Consider the following 16315-nt stretch of genomic DNA (forward strand, 5'->3'; position numbering starts at 1 on the left):
AGGTCTGCTGTATTTCCACTTTTACCCCTGAATGAAGCTCCTGTACACTCAGTGGACCGTGCCTAGCAGAGGATTGATTTGTTTCTCTGAGTAGTTTATAGTTTTGGTTTTTGACCTCACTTCTCTCATTTACAGCCTAGCACTGAGAAAGGGTCTTTCTGTTTAATTCTAATGTCACTTTCCCAAAAGAAATATCAGGCAATAAGAGGAACTGCCATTTCAGAAATAGGGAAGGCCCAGATCTTTTGTAACCCTGAACCTCAGCAGACTGAGAAAGTAAAGGATAAAGTTAATGAGATGGGAGTAGGTGTAAATTGATTTTACTGGTGGATGATGCAGTTTGATAATTGCTGATCTCCAGGTATACTCTTGAACTTTTTCACAGATAGCAGCAGAACTAGAGACTAGAAAAGACAAATAATACCTGACACCCATAAAGAGAAGGACAAGAGAGGGACCCTACCTGAAACCTTAGACAAAGGCAGAAAGAGTCAAGAGGATCCTGTTCTACCAAGTCAAGCTGTCCTGCTTGCCAAAGCCAGGCTTTCACATCACTCTGGGCTCACAAGCACCAGTGTCATTGCTTCAATAATGCAGTCACCTTCAAATGGAGAAAAAAACATACATCAGTGCATGAAAGCTGATGAAATGGCTGGTTTCAAGAAGCATCATATGCTGTGGGTGAGGGATTGATTAGTCCCTCAGACACCAAATTCACTTTTAAAGGCTTTAACAGTTAAGGAATGGCATTACAAAACCAATCTGTCCTAGAGCAGTTTGGGGCAGACAGGGATACTGTTGCCCAGATGTTCAGTAATACGTGTCAAGATGTCTGCAGGCACTCAAATACCATGGCCATGAATTTAACATAAAAAAAAAAAAAAGTTGCATGATTTTACCCAGGATGGGCAGAGTAGCTTTCAACTCCAATTCTTCCAAGTCCATCCTTGTGGCTGTCAGCAGTTAAATCACTTGGGTCCCTTCTTTGGAGTGCTTTGGCTCATCCACTGAGGAATGTTTGCAACCCTGTGAGGAAACAGCAATAACCTGTTGGTGGAGATGTCATTACTGTTTGTGGATTTGTAGTTCTGGCTGTACTTATATCTCTGGTTGAACAATGAATTTCTGAACTGTAAGAAGCTGGATGGTGTCTGCAAAGCAAGGTCAATGATATGCTTTTGTTCTATATGAAAGTTGTGGGAGTTAATTTATTAGGAGAAAGGTGCCCCAGGAAAGCCAAGCCATGCTAATCACAGTCTTGCAATGCTGCAGATGGGGATTAAAATCCACTGTACAAACACATCAAAAACAAACTCCTTGTGCATACAGTGAGGGATCACATCTAGTTCTCTCCCTAATGGCTCACACAGATTCCTGAAAACAGATAAAAAACACATCCCTGAAAGCAATAAGGAGCCATGCAGCCATATCTGAGGCATTCACCAAACCAGGCCCAGGGTACAGCCTCACCTGATATGTGAGGAAGTCAGTCTGGGGAGCTAAACCAGTGGTTTTCAATCTTTTGCAGACTGGGAAACCACAAGTGTCCACAAGCCACAGGTCAACCTCTACCAAGCCCCAGTATGAGATTTTTTACATAATCTGCATCTGTTACATTTTAAATATCAAATGTACAAAATTGAGTAAAAACACTGTAAAAAAAGGTAGTGAAGTACATCTGGAAAACTAACCCACGTAGATATTGGTGAAAGAAGGACAGAAAATACAAGATTTTTTTCCATTTAAAAGCTGATTTGAAGTCATCTTTCCTCAGTACGACAGAAAAAGTCACAGAAAACAGCAGTCTCAGAATCAAATGTGAGAACAAACCTCAGAAAAAGAACGATCATAGCAATTACTTTCTGTAAATATGTCTCTTTTCCTGCTACAAACAAATTCTAAGCACAAAAAGCTGCTGAAACACATGAAGGATAACAGACTCAAGTAGTTACATGTACCCTGGAGTTTATAAGGAAGGGAACTTCCTATAGACTTACAACATCAGTGAGTAAAAAGGAAAGTAACAGAACCAACATAGTTGGCTTTAAACAAACATTTGGAAGACTGAATCACAGAATTCTGAATATAACTACTTCACATCTCTTTTGACATAACAGCACCCACATAATTTGAGAACTGGCTTAAGAATTGTGAATAAGGAATAAAAATAGCAAATTACTGATCAGGAAAAGGTACTTAATGTGTTTAAAATGGATCATGGTAGTGCTGTGTTAGAGTTCAGATCAAGACTTTGACTGTGATTTAGAAGAGACTGTAATTGATGAAATTATCAGATGACATAGAGAGACATTTTGAATAGCAATGAGGACAAGAAAATAATTCCAAGAGGTGCAGAAAAATCAATTTTAAAAATCAATCCTGGATCTATAAAGCCACAAACCTAGTGATTCCTGCTCTCCTATAAATTACATTTTTATATCACCATCACACTGGATCTCACTTGGGCTCATTCTGTAACACTCCACCCTCCCCCTTCCCAGTTCCTTCCATGCCTCCACACTTCTTACTTTCCACAGGATTCTCCATATTCCCACCCACAGTCACCACCTGCTTTGGCTAGGGGAGGCAGAGCAGCTGCTGTCGCTGGTTTCAGAATCTACCCTGCTTGGTACATTCTATTGTGTTCTTTACCGAGAACACTGCAGCTGTGATCTTGGCAGAAAATTATCAAAAATCACAGCAGAGTGTGGGACTTGGAGGACAGATTTCTGATGTGAGACTTAACAGAGCTGTTCTCTGATGCAGCCAATGTCCATTAGGATGCTCCTTTACACACCCCAATCCTAGCCCTGGCTTGCACTCACTTTAGCTCCAGGCACAACTGAGCAACCTCAGAACAACATCTGTGTGACACCTGCAAGAATGTAGCATGGCAATGTACTCACCAAGGTGATTTTTTTTCTAGACAAGAGTCTTAACTTGTCTCCTATCCGGCTGAGATTTATCTGGCTTGAAGAACCAGTCTCATATGAACAGTTTTAACTAGGGAATAGGCAAATAGGGATACACTGTCTTCCCACAGGGACAGGGAGAGAGGAACAGGCTTGGAGGGAAGGAGCTAAACGACTTTATCATCGCCTCCCTTCATTTCTGCACGGCTGTGTCATGTAACCAACAGTACAGCGAGCTGTAGCACAGGCCTGCATTTGTGTCCTGGCTCCCCAAACCTGCAGGCTCAGAGCCTTGTGAAAATAATTATTTAGTACTGATACAGAGAAGAAGCAAGAAAAATAAAATTAAGCCAGGAAAACAACCTGAATGTTGGCCCAAAACTTCCTGCCACTCTGCCATAAGAGAGCCGTGAAGGATTGTTTCCTGGAGGAAGCAATGCCATAGGGCAGAAGAGCAGCCAAGAGCGGCCACCAAAGTGGGCCAAGGGTGGCCCAAGGTGAGCAGGACAGGGAAGGCCAAGGGGAAAGGCCGTGGTTTTACAGTGGGGAGGCGGAGTGCGGGGCAGGGCTGGGGTTTCGGGACTGCCCTGCCAGCTGCCCCTGCCGCGGGTCCCGCGTGTGCCCAGGGAGTGCCCACGGAACTGCCCGGTGTGGCCCGGTGTGCCAGGAGTGCCCAGGGAGCTGCTCCATGTCCCCATGTCCCCACGTCCCGGTGTCTCTCTGTCCCCATGTCCCCACGTCCCGATGTCTCTCTGTCCCCATGTCCCCACGTTCCTCTGTCCCGGGCGCTCCCCTCAGCAGCTCGCTGCGCTCGCACGGCGCCCCCTGGCGGGCCCGGTCCCCGCTCCCCGGTCCCGCCGGTCCCCGCTGGGCATTTCCCGGTCCCTGCTGGGCATTTCCCGGGCACTGCTGGGCATTTCCCGGTCCCCGCTGGGCATTTCCCGGTCCCTGCTGGGCATTTCCCGGTCCCCGCTGGGCATTTCCCGGGCACTGCTCGGCATTTCCCGGGCACTGCTGGGCATTTCCCGGTCCCCGCTGGGCATTTCCCGGTCCCTGCTGGGCATTTCCCGGGCACTGCTGGGCATTTCCCGGGCATTTCCCTGGCACTGCTGGGCATTTCCCAGTCCCTGCTGGGCATTTCCCGGTCCCTGCTGGGCATTTCCCGGGCACTGCTCGGCATTTCCCGGTCCCTGCTGGGCATTTCCCGGTCCCCGCTGGGCATTTCCCGGGCACTGCTGGGCATTTCCCGGGCACTGCTGGGCATTTCTCGGGCATTTCTCGGGCATTTCCCGGGCTCGGCAGCGGAAAAGAGCCCCCGCAACGCCGACAGCCGCGGCCATAAAAGCCAGAGAGCCATGACAGAGGGCAGTGGCGCTCCTCTGTGCCCTGAAATGCATTTCGTGCATTCAGGACGGTCAGTCGCGATTTGTCCGTCACCTCCGATGGACTTCAGGGAGCACTCGGGAGCACTGCGAGTTCTTAGACTCAGAGGAGCTGTGTAAAAACGGCTCTTAAGCCGTGTAAGTATAAAAGAGAGAAGTAGCTTACTGTCCCCTTTCCCTACCTTGTTCCCAGCTTAAATTAATTACATTTATACAGTATTATTAAAAACTAATCTGGGGAACTTTTCCTTTGTGTGTCTGCTGGAGAATATGGCTGACCATAAATTCTTACTCACTTTTTGTGTGAATCATGCTATTTCATAAGATGTTTTTACGGAGGAGATTCTTTTTGTCCAGGTACTCTGAAATCAGCAAAATCAACAGCACACTCATCAATTTATCTTTGCAGTTGTACAAATACTGATACCTTCTTCTCCAGGCAAGGAGATTAGTCAGAAACATTTTGAAACCCTTTTTCCATTCACAAAATTTTAAACGTTTTACAAGAAAGGCTTTTAGAAACACGCAGTCACTTACCAGCTGGTGGAGCTCAGTAAATAGCAGGAAGATTTGTCCACAAACATCCCCTGAATTGGAAGAGAGCTGTGACTCAGCCACCTTTGTTGACCTTCTGCTTTAATTTCCACAGAAGCTGATGCCTTTGGGATATTGCTGCTTGTTCTCTGCTGACAGAAAGCTTTACAAATGCACCGAATTTACTGAGGAGCTGCTACCACCTTGACCTACTGAAGTCCTACAGAACAGGTTTCCTTGGCACAAATGCAAATGCATAACTTTATACAGAACATCTGTAACAGATGTGGGTAGGCCCAGCTATCAACTGCTGAAATTGGTCAAAGCATTACCCCACACCTATCATGAGACCAAATATGAATTATAAACCAGGCATACATAAACTAAACCACCCAATTCTGATAAAGAACTCACTGAGCTCCAGTGGAAACCTGCCCACTGAGTCCAGCAAGCCTGGAATGTCTCCCCTGTGTGCAGGGGAACATTTGGTCACTGAGAAGGTGCCCTGAGCATTTCATTTTTAGCATGATCTGGGAGAAAATACTGTAGTTAATGTAAATGAGTGAAATATCATGTGTCATCTTTTAAAAGCATTTGCAACAGAATTGAATATTCAACATGGACACCTGCTCAAAGACTCAGGTAAAAGATATTTTAAACCCCCCAGAATTTCAAACTTTTCTTGGAGACACAAGGGATACTTTCATACTTTCCTCAGCACTTTGAATACTGAAATGTGCCTTAAAATTAAGACAGAAAGTGTTAAACGTTTAAATCAGAAACCGAGGTTTTTTTTTAAAGTACAAAATTCCTCATGAACAGCAGCAATAAATAGGTTATTTAATTCGGGAGCATGAATGTTTCTGTTAGAAATTATGATTATGAACTTCTATATGTTCTAGACTAATTGAAAAAAATATTCTCCTTATACAATCAATAGAATTAAGAGTTCTCCAGTGTCCTAAGTACTGGAAGAATATGTGAAAAGCATTATTCTAATGTTTTTCCAGGCTGCAGAAGCAGAGACAGTGATGTGGTCTAATCAAGCATTTAATTGCCATCATATCTTCTTAAAACATTCTGAACTCTCTTTAGACCATTCCCGTGCTAGTAATTTTTCTGATTGTGAACCATGCATACTGTTTGGGCTTAATTAAGAAACCAGGAGGTTTTACTGGGCCACATCACTCTCACACAGCAAAAACATAAAGTGTAGGCTTTGTTCTATGCATACAAGCAGTGCCACAGAAACAGTTAGAATTTAAGCACATACTTTATATTAAAAGCACATGCTTAACTGTTTTGCAGGATCAAGAGCTGCAAGTCTTAGTGATGCCATGGTTTCTATGACAACTAAGTGTGATATTACATGAAGGATTATGATTTAAAGGAACACACATCTGGCCTTTTCCTCTGATGTTGTCCTAGTTTATCCTGTACGTACCTCGTGTACAAATCTGCTCATCTTTGTGGGGTCACTGAGCCCATGACCAGGAAGGGCAGGCCTCAGCAGACCAGGCAGAAAGAAAGTGAAGTGCACTCTATTCCCATAGATTTCAAGGAGAAGAAATAAATTCAGGCTTGGGGCTGCACTGTTGTTTCAGGCACAGCTGCAGCCCAGGAGCTTGCAGGTAGCTGAGGGCTCCTGCAGCAGTGATGCAGGAAATGAAGTGCCTGGTAGGAAGCAGCAGGTGCTGTGCACCCAACTCCCTCCCTTCAGAGCCCTCACTGCCCTGACGTGGTTTCCTGCCCCCCAACCTGTCCTGGGGCTGGCTCCACGTCCTGTTGAAGGCTCGAGCTGTGAATTGTTAACCAAACCCTGGTCCAGCAGGTCACAGCCCCACAGTCTCCTTCCTCCACCCCAGCAGTGATCTCTGCTGGCTCGCTGCTCCTCTCAGCCCTGAACTCTGCAGGAACTCCACTTCTCCCCTGCATTCTGATTAACTTATTCTCCGTTTGGCTCAGTAGGGAACATGTTTGATCTCTTGAACATACACTCCAGCTATCTCCATGGTCCTCAGTGATCTCTGCAAACATAACCAGAAAGGTATTTTCATCCCTTGGGAGCAGGTGCCAAAAGTAATTCCATATGACTTAGTGCTAAAAGCTAGCCCAGAGGAGCTAGTTTGGAACAGGATAGGAAATACCTGAGAAAAAGTAAAGTCTCTGCCTGTCCGTGGTGTAAGAACAGCAGCCTGCTCTTTAACTGAGAGTGCCTAACCCAGTCCTGCAGCCCCCCAGCAGCCAGGAGGCTGCAGCACGTTCTCGTGTGCTGCTGCCCAATTCATCTGGGCAGTTCTGCCATTTTGGGTAGGAATATTTTCTCCTCTGTCTCACTGTCTCGTTTACAGAGAGCAGCCTGGCTCTGGGCTGCTGCTGTGCATTCAGGACACACTGATTCACCTGCTGCTTTTACAGGCAAATGACTGCCAGTGTTGCAAATTTGTTCAATGGCCCTTTTAAGTACACGGCTGGCTTTGCAGCAAACAGCTCCCTTTAAATTAGGATAAATGCTTTACCAGGGAGATTAGTGCCACTGCACTTGTGAAGTCATGATATTCCCTACAAATAAAATCAGTGACTATAAATAGCCAGAACATCTTCCATCCTATGAGATTATGAGCTTCTTCCTTGCAAAACAGATGAGCTCATTGAGAGATAATTTTGTGATAGCCAGATAGCTTCAACATAAGATTGAGCCCATCATCATTAGTCCAATTAAAGCTCCTTTTTATACCAGTAAAATAATTGATGTGCTGATAAACTGCTTCGGTTCATTGTTACTGCAATATCCACAGCTGTTCTGAACACATCCATGTAATCAATATGGCCCACTAAAAGGTTTCTAAACGAGTTAACTCTTCCAGGAATCAGCCAGATTTCTGAGAGACTATCACGCTTTTTGTTCTGTGTTTCTTTTATTTACAGAGGCATTAAGTCCAATCACAAGCTGATCACACACACTCGAGCAGAGCATAATACGAATGTCGCCTGCTATTATTGTAATGGAAGTTGAGCAAGAGAACCTGGCCTTGAGGCTACTTTTCCCATATTAAAAAAAATACCTAAGCTAACCTGCATCATTCTGACAGAACTAGGTTAGGGAGTGCCTTGTGTGCCGTTCCACTGGCAGAGCAGGACGTACGGTGAGGGATGGCAGAACAGGAGCCAAGACAGGCAGCTCTGACTCCAATTCAGCACCTCCCAGAGCAGCCTCAGCAACGTGACCAAGAGGGCCCATTTCACCACCATGGCAAGCTGCAGCCAGCACTGAAGGGAACTGGAGCTCCAGGCTTCCTGTTCCTCATTGATGCCACTGCCCCCAGCCTCTGTGCTGCACTGTGCAGCTCCCAGGGCAGCTGAGAAGGCAATTCTCGTGTAAAGGTGTGGCTGTAGGCACAGCCAGCAGGTTCCTGCCCTGCTCCTTGGGATAGATCAGAAGCATTCTCAGGAGCCACAGAAAATCTCTCTAAATGCCTAAATTTACTGCAGGTCCAGAAGAAACAAATCTCTCAGGTCAGCCTCTCCCTGCCCTGCTTCAAGGGCAGGACTGTGGGGAAGACAAGCCTGCACACATTTATTAAGGGGCTTGGAGCTTCTGTTATTGGCTGCAATTAAAAACCCCAAGTAAAGCTGCCAAAGCCTTTTAGAAGTTTTGTTAACCTGCTACGAGGTAAATACTTGAACTTCAGACTTGCTCATCCACAAATATCTTTTTTGAATCACCTACTTCATGTACTTGCCACCCATGGGAGACAATAGTTTTTAGCAGCTGCATATACCCATGCAGGAGCAATTACTTCCTCCTGATGCCTGCAGCATTCCATGAGAACTTTGCAGTGTGAAATGCAACTGCCCAGTCTCCTCTCAAGGTTCACTGCAGGCAGCCTCACACCAAGCATTAATGCTGGATGCTGCACATGCACTCCAGGAACTACAGAGAAGTATTTTTTCACACATAAAAGTAGTCATCACATGCATACAGCTCATTATGGGGGCTAGGCAGTGACCTAAACAGAGCTTTTCAGCTGTTTGTTGCTATCTGCTGCTGATGTTGCCAATGGAGATGCAAAAAGGCAACTCTGCATTTCCTCTGCTGAAACACAAACCTTTAATGAGTTTATTTTGAATTGTGTCTCAAAGACCAGGCAGAGATAGGTAGTAGGCTGCACAGCTTTAAACAACTTGTCAAAATCCTTTTAGGAAACAAAACAGCATACATGTTTTGAGGGGTTCCCATCTGTCTGAATTTCTAATTTGATTTTTGCAGCTCACACAGCTCAGATGGGATTTAGCTGAGAACACATAACCTGAAGCTGGGTCCCTGAAGTTTTATTCATACCGGGATGGCACCTGCATAAGAAAAGTCTTAAGCTGCTGAGCTGCAGCTCAGGCTGTAGGTCTCCTCTCTGCCTTCCTCAGATAAGGAGGGTCACCCAGCCCAGAGGACAATGCCTCCAGCCAGGTACAGCTGCAGGGGAGCAGCACTGAGCTCTCCAGACTGGTCTGCCTGTGGCCACCTCAGCCCTCCACATTCCTGCTGGTCCTGGAATCACGTTTTGTTATTTGGTTTGGTTTAAAATCCCTTTGGAGGTTGTTCATAAAGGCTCCTGAGAAGCACGAGGCCCACTTGGAAAGGGTGGTGTGCCCAGAGGCAATGAATTCTACATTGCTTCAGTTGTAGAACTCCACCTCAGAGCTCCCATCCAGGGAAGGGAGCTGAGGATAGCTGCCTCTTCCAAAGAAAGATCTTCTGGAGCCTAAATCACCCCCTGATGCTTGGAAATTTCCAGTGGACCACATCAGTCATGGTGAAGTGAGAAGCAGCATTTACACTCAACCTTTCATCAAGAAGTCCAGCATCGTCTGTGCTGAGGATACCATCTTGTTTCAAAAATCCCACATCTGTTAGAATCCTTTAGGCTCCTGTTATAGCATACAGTGACTAAAAATAATTGCTTGTTTCCTGGTGTTGCTCTGTGTGCCTGGCAGCATTTTGCAGAGTTTCACTGTTTCCCCAAGGCTGTCAGTCAGTTTTCCCTGTTGTTTGTGTGGGCTTTGCACACACAACACTGAAGAGGAAAATAAAAAAAGCCGGGAAAATGTGATTATAATCCACTTAAAACAGCCAGCAGGGGGATGTGCAGGACCAAGAACTCCTCTGGCCTTTTGAAGAAAGTAAATGCATTTCACATTTATGCCTAGTTAGCTGTAGAAAATATAGTCTCTTTCTATAACAAAAGAGCACAAGTCATCAGCCTATCACAATTGTCTCTGGCAATTTCAAAATCAGCTGAAGAAGCACAATTTAATCTCAAGTGTTTAAATTATATATGGCTATGTGGGTTAAATGAGCATAAGAATTCAGTTATCAACTTCTGCCTAGTACTTACATTTTTAGAAGCACAAATTGGGTAACACATTGCTCTTCTTGGAAAAAAGTAGGTAGTTATAAGGCAGGAAAGCCAGAAATTTTTTATTTTTCCCTCCCAAGTAATTGATAACTGGCTCTATTATTTACAGATCTTTAGTTTTACTTCTGTTGACTTAGCCAGTTGTGGGCTTCAGTCCCCAAAGGTGAGATCTGCACCTCTCCAAGGAGGGGCACCCTTGGAGCTTTTCTGTTCCAGCAGCTCAAGCTGCTCCTCTAGACACGATCTGATCCAAGAGGCTGTGCCTGAGAGCTGAGGCAGCTCCAAGGCCCTCAGTGGAAGCAATTATGGAGCAATTACCTCGTTAAGGTTTACACAAGAGTTGCTTTAAGAAAAACCATCCAGGACATGTCGAGCTCCTTTCCATAGGGGGATGGAGCTCACAGTATTTTCTGTGACTGTCATGGCTGTGAGCACACCTGGTGTTTAATACAAGCAGCTTTCTTCACACACCTACTGAGCCAGGTGCCATCCACATCAAGCACGCGTGGTCCTTCACAAGGCAGGGAAAGCTGCAGGATGGAGAGGGACAGAGCACGGTGATGCCTCCAGCAAAGGACTTCGATCATGCTGCATCACTCTCCGTGCGCAGCAGCACGGGCAGTCCGTGCCGAAGAGCTGGCCAGGAGATGGCGAGAGAGGAACACTTTTGGAAGCACATCCCTAACCCCAACCTAACCTTAACCCTAACCCGCACCCCCTCGGCAGCAGGGCAAGGCCAGACCCATCCCACGGGACACAGACATGGAGAGCGATCGAGCCGCTTCATTAAAGGGACATTTCTGCTCTCCAAATCCCGTTTGCTCTGGAAATCTGACATTTTCTGAAAATCTGCAGAACTCGAATATAAAAAGGAAATAACATCTGCAGATCTTTTGAGGCAGAAAGGGAGAAAAGAATTCTTAATATTCTGAAGACATCATGGCTGTATCTCAGAAGGCTGTGCAGACACTCCACTCTTTGGCAGGTACCTCTGCACAAGAAGTCAGTGACACTCAGGTAAACCTGGAGCATTCTTATATCACTGCAGCTACTGTGGGTCAGTGCCCATCCAGAGGAGATCAGAACCCTGGACATTCAAAGGTAATTCCTTACATTTGCCGTGGTCACTTTCTTCTCCTACCGAGCTGATGTGCAAGTTAAGAAAATACTCCTTGAATTAAACTGAACTGTTAAGTTCAAGCAGAGTTCTATTTCTAGACAACTGTTCCTATTAATTTAAGTCACATTAATACTATTCAACATCTTGGGAAAACCATATGGTATTTCCAGTATGGGATTAAATGTTTCTGACAATTTTAGTCTTCCTGAGAATCTACAACATACCTTGTATTCTGAAAAAGCACCTAGAAATCTATTTTTCTGAGGTTCATAAAGCCTTCACCTGTTTGCCAGTATTTGCTTTGGCTCAGACTGAAGTCAACCAGGGAATTAATTCTGTATGATAACCAGACAGAGCTGTGATGGTGTGTTACCATCTGAGTGCAGCACAGGATGGTTTGATGAACAGTTTTCAGTGCAGGTCCATTGACAGTGGTTACAATTTAGTGTAAAAGGAAGGTATACTCACTTTGATGTTCCAAAGCTAGTCTATTCCATTTCATTAAACTGCACATTTTCACAGGGGAAAAACTCAGTTTGGAGAAGCAGTGCTGCTCAATATTTATCCATGACTTCTTTACCCTTTTAATTTCCATTAATTTCACTTTTCCCAACCCATTTTCAACTAGGAACACTGGGAACTCTTCAAATCTGTCTTGCTCAACCCTATGTAAGTATCTTGTATATGCTAATATCTTAAATGCTCAAAATAAGAAGGACTTTATAGGAATAATGCACATTATCTGGTAAACTGGAATCTTCAACATCACTTCTTCAGTTACTCACCCAGCTGAGTGGCTTTGTGCTCCCTCTGGACCCTTTGTCCATGCACAAAGATCCAGATGGCCTCTGTGAGTCCCAGGCCTGGCACTCTCACCCAGTGCTGCCCATGAACTCAGGGGCCACCCAGGTGAGAAGGTGCCCAGCTCCCTGCAGGAACAAGCCCAGCAGCCCTGGGAGCTCCCTGCTTTGCACTGGGCTGTTCCTAAACTGTCTGACACTTGGGGATGGTGCTGCCATGGCAGGTCCTGCAAAGTCCTGCACTAGGGAACTTCACCAGGGTAGCTTTGGGTCTCTTGGAAAACAGACAGAGCCACTCATCTCCAGAGATTACATGAGAAGTAAGGCAGTGTTACAGGCTGTGTTTTCCTCTGTACATCCAGTGTTCACTTTGGTACCAGGGATCCATCTGTCACACTCAGGATGGAGCCAACTGCTTGGCAGGCTGCTACAATGCTCTTCACTTTTGTTTGCTACTAACCTTCTGCATTCATGATTTAGCTGCTGATTGACTGGTTTCTTTTGCAGAACATGGTAAGAAATACTTGGAAAACACCCTCTCAGTGACATAATTACACTCCATTTCAAGTGGGTTTTGTCAGTACTACCTTACATAAGCGGTCTGCAAATATCCCCAGCTTCCTCCACAGGGAAACTGTTGTAAGACACATCTAGTTGTAGAAAATTACAGAGATGGACATGGAAGATTCATGCTAAAGACTCTTCAGTCACACACTAGCAAACAGTTAAAAAAGAACCTCTCTGAACACTTAGGTAACCAGTGGCAGAGAAAAAAAGCACATGATCAGCTGTGAGCTACAGAGAAGGAACAAAGTCCAAGAGGAGAGACTGAAAATAACCTCCAGGTAGGTTCTCTGGGGAAGTTCAAAACTCCATCCATATCAGCAGGCACCTTTAAAACAGGCTCAGAGTGTTTCAGCAGTTCACCTCAGTCAGCCTGTGGTGCCTCTAGGCTAGGTCTTAGTGGCTGCGTTTTGCACACACACAACCCTTGCCGTAGTTCTAATGTTGCTGCTCTGTGGTTAAACCAACCCTTCACAGCCACCAGCCATCCCATCCCATCCCATCCCATCCCATCCCATCCCATCCCATCCCATCCCATCCCATCCCATCCCATCCCATCCCATCCCATCCCATCCCATCCCATCCCATCCCATCCCATCCCCTCCTGGCACTCTCCACACCTGACCTTGGAAGTGTTTTGAGGCAGGAGTAGAGGCAGTCCTGCACTGCCTCAGCTGTGCTGTTTTTGTTGTCTGCAGAGCAAAGGCAGCAGGGCCAGGCTTTGTGGGGTGCAGGTGGCACCCTGTGTCCTCAGGGACACAGCTGGCTGGGGGACAGCTATGAATGTGTGCCCAGCAGAGCAGACACACAGGCATGCTGAATAGCACCTGCTCATAAGAAGTTCAGGAAACAGAAGTACAAATGCACCCTCTAACAGAGAAAACATAATGAGAACTGATCCAAAATACTGATGCTGCAATGAAAATTCCCTACTATAGCTGATAATCTCTTCAGCTTATTTCAGTACGAGTCTTCATTTCCTAATAAACAGGAATAGGTAGTTAGGAATAGTTGAAATCACCTCTACCTATTCCCTGTACATCACCTCTTTGCCACAAGAGTGCATCCTTGCAGCTTGCACCAGGCACCCCCTCTTGCTGCAGCATCCAGGTACCTTCAATCCTCGGTTGCCTTGTACCAGCAGCCCTGAGCACAGCCTCTGATAAGCAGCCGTTTGCAAATGCTTAGTTTGATATAAGATCTGGTTTATAGCATAGCAAATCAGTGGGATGGTAAGAAAATGCCTTGTAACTAGATTTAAGATAGGTATTGTATATTGGCACACTAACAAAACACTGCTAGAAAAACACTATCCAAAGCAGTATTGCAATATCCAAAGCAATATCTCTGGCAAATTTTCGTAAGATTTCCTTGCCATATTACCATTTTCCCTAACGTGCTAACAACAAAAGAATAACTACCCTAGTAGTTTAACTCACAATTCCTTACCAGGTAATGGCTATGTCTTTGTCAGCATTGCAAAAAAGTTATTTTGTAAATTAAACTTCTCAGCAGATGATCTCCAGGCATGTCTCTAGGAATGGGAACCAAGGTGAATAGAAATAACACAGTATGTGAAGTGTACTCTTGATATTACACAAAGTCTCACACACCCAAGACTACAAGGCTTGTATAAAAACCAGGCAAAGGGAAAGCTGATGAAAACAGAAGGCTCCTCAAGTTTCCCTTTCTAAAAGAAGCTGTTCCATCTTTTTGTGGATTTTGACTTTCCCACCTGGGCTTCACTCCTGTGCTTGCCCTGCACAGTTGGGTACAGAGCTGGAAACATAAAGAGAACGTTGAGTCGAGTAATTCCTACTTTGGTCAAAGCACATTCCTGCTGAGACCCCGTGAATTAGCAGGAGCAGCATGGCTGATCCCCAGCCAGGCTATTTCATTTCACAGACATCTTCCTGGAACTTCACAGCTCTCTTCCCAGAAACCACTCCCTCTGGGAATGATCTTATCCTTTACAGAAGTAGATGCATCACTTCTGATATTTCCACACTTTCTCCATGATGACTGCCCTATAAAAAAAGCCACTATAAATAATCCCTTGCAATCCCATTTCAGACATAAAGGCTCTACAGATTATACAGTTATTCCTGATAATTTTTCCTGGGCTGATAAACAGTTGCACCGTTCTGATTTACAGCCACACTGCGCTGTTGGATTCTTTGTAAGGTCTCACTCCCTGATACTTTGGAGACTGAAGCTGTGCCAAAGCCATGGGGACCCAGACAGCTGGGTCACTGCCCCAGCCTTGTCACACTCCCTGCACTGCGACCTCACAACTGCCACACGGGGTCACGGAGTCACAGAGCCTGCTGGTGCCTCCCTTTCGTTCCACCTGCCATCTGTCTCATCTCTTTGGACTGGCAGCTCTGCAGAACAAGGGTTTCTCCTTACAGAAAACTCCTTCAAGATCACACGTGTGGTTTGTAGTCACAACTGCAGCACAATGGGGAGCACAAAAGCAGAGCTGAGCTATTGTCTGAGACTGTCCCCAGCATGAGGCTGGGGAGGCCCAAGAAGTGCTGTCAGAAGGATGTGTCAAGGGCAGAATTCATGACAAACAAAATTGCTCATCTGAACGTCTAAAAGCAAATGAGTGTGCACATTGCAGTCATTAAATTCACGTAAGAGGCAGAAAACCCATGTGATGCACACAGTTTGACAAAGAACAGACAGTGTAATCACTGAAATGATCTAACTAATAAATACTGGTGGCTGTTCTAAGTTTCTCAGTGACCTAAAAGGATTTTTGTTTTCAACTTCTTAAAAAGGAAAAAAGAAAATGTTTTTGCAGAAGAAAGGAGGATTAAACAGGAAGATTCCCTTGGTTAAACAGATGCATGTCAGAGAAAAATACTTATAGTAATAAGTGGTGGTTATAAAAATGGAACAGTCTTGGATGTGATAAGAGAAGAAGGATATTGGTGTGAAGTGGTGGCACTCCTACTAGCAAGAAGACAACAGTTCCTGGATAAAAAAGCAAAATAGGGCAACAGAGAACAGCACTTAAAAAAAACACTACAAAAATCTCGAATTTCTCATAGGTTGCAGAGGCCACTACTAGAAAATATGAACAAGAATCTGATCCCAAAACAGATATAAATATGTCCCAAATCTCACACAAGCAGCTGATTTGTACCAGCCCTGGGCAGGTACCAATCTGTCCCCAGAACAGGAAGTTAGACCTGAATAGAAGACTGGCCCTGGGCTGGAGAAGACAGAAGGGCAGCAGGCTGGCCAAGACAGGCCAAGGCAATAGTTTCATTGAATTCTTGGACTCAACATCAAAAACTCTGAAACTCTGAATTTTCACTCTCAGCTGACAGGTTCTCCATCAGTAAAACAGCCAGTGGAGGATGAGGAGGTACTCTAAGTTTAGAGTAGTCTGATGAGCAAAAGGAGGATTTCCTGCATCTCAGCAATTAAGAATCAGCTGCTACAGCTGTACCTGCCAGTTACTGGGTTTGGACTTTAAGGAATTAGGAATTATTATTCTTTACTTTTCTCTCACATCACTAAAGGATCAGTTAATCCACAACAACTTCTGGTTGTATGCCTGAATGAGCACTCTCAC

This window comes from Sturnus vulgaris, chromosome 13 (assembly GCF_052056855.1).
Source record: "Sturnus vulgaris isolate bStuVul1 chromosome 13, bStuVul1.hap1, whole genome shotgun sequence".
In the NCBI taxonomy this organism is placed as follows: domain Eukaryota; kingdom Metazoa; phylum Chordata; class Aves; order Passeriformes; family Sturnidae; genus Sturnus; species Sturnus vulgaris.